Consider the following 1,468-nt stretch of genomic DNA (forward strand, 5'->3'; position numbering starts at 1 on the left):
GTTGTAGGGAAAGCAAACCACAGACTGCGATTTATTGGCAGAACACTCAGAAATTGTAACACGTCTACTTAAGAAACTACATGCACTACGCTTGTCCGCCCTCTTATGGAGTATTGCTGTGCGGTTTAGTACGCGCATCAGGTAACTGACGGAGAACATCGAAAAGTTCAAAGAACGGCAGCTCGTTTTGTATTATTGCGAAGTAAGGGAAAGGGTGGCACGGATATGCTACACTAATTAACACGAAGGAGTTTTTCGCTGGTGTAGGACCTTCTCACGAAATTTCCATCACCAACTTTCCTCCAGAATGTGAAAATATTTTCCTAGCTGCCACATAATTAGGGAGAAATGATCATCATAATAAAATAAGAGAAATTCGCAAGGAGAGACTGAAGCGTTCGCTTTTACCGCGCGCTGTTCGAGAGAGGAATGATAGAGAAATAGCTTGAAGATGGTTAGGCGAACCCTCTGCCAGACAATTGTGAATTGCAGAGTAGTCATGTAGATACAGATATTTGTGGTGGTGTCCGTATCTACCGGAAATCTACTTTAACTTTCCTCGAACTACTTTCATTGTGAGGGCAAGGTTCTTCGCAGCATTAGTAATGGTTTATTTTCTTGCTTTATTCGAGTATGGGACAAGGAAAAAGTAAGAATAAAATGTTTCTGTGTGTCCCTGCAAATGCCGTTAATACCTATATTTCCCCCATGCTCAGTAATTGAAGTAAATACAGTAAAGATTTTATTTGTATGAATTACTGGTTCTCAGCGGGTTGTCGTGAGGATATTGACGCGTTGCTTTCTACAATTCCCCTTTGCGTTGTGTCAGATTCTCCCTACCTTACACATGAAAAACCGGTCGTATGCAGCCCTAGCACCTCATACGCCCCTATTTAATTTCTTTCACTCTCTTCCACACGATAACCTTGATGATGCCAAACAGTAGAGGTGTACTGCAGAACCCATACCAAGGAACACTTCGAAGTGTTCCCCACAGCACTCCCAGTTTAATTTACAAGGTTTTCCTGTGATGATCTTACAAACTTTTAGGGCTAATGGAGAAGGGAGAATGTGCCAGTCTGACCCATAATACACTTGCTGGGAATCAGCTGAGACGGAAGCTACGAAGCAAACGTGATGTTGAATAACTTTACCAACAACATTCCAGAACCTATGAATCGTATGTAAAACGTAATAAATTAATTACGCACCATATAGGGTGGTGGGCATAGGCAACTTCACTAATTCACAGCAGGCGGCGTGATGTGGTCAGTACCTTACGTCTGCAATCTACAGATGAAGAATTAAGACTATCTGTCGCAACGAAACTGTATTTCATCGAGTTACGTACTTAGTTGAAATTGTTTTTTTATTTTTATTTTTTTTATTGTACAGGCAATCGAATGAAAACTGCAAGAAACCTGACAGGTTGCGTCGAAAGAATGTCCATGTGGACCACATCTGACTC

Source organism: Schistocerca nitens, chromosome 1 (genome assembly GCF_023898315.1).
Source record: "Schistocerca nitens isolate TAMUIC-IGC-003100 chromosome 1, iqSchNite1.1, whole genome shotgun sequence".
NCBI classification, from domain to species: domain Eukaryota; kingdom Metazoa; phylum Arthropoda; class Insecta; order Orthoptera; family Acrididae; genus Schistocerca; species Schistocerca nitens.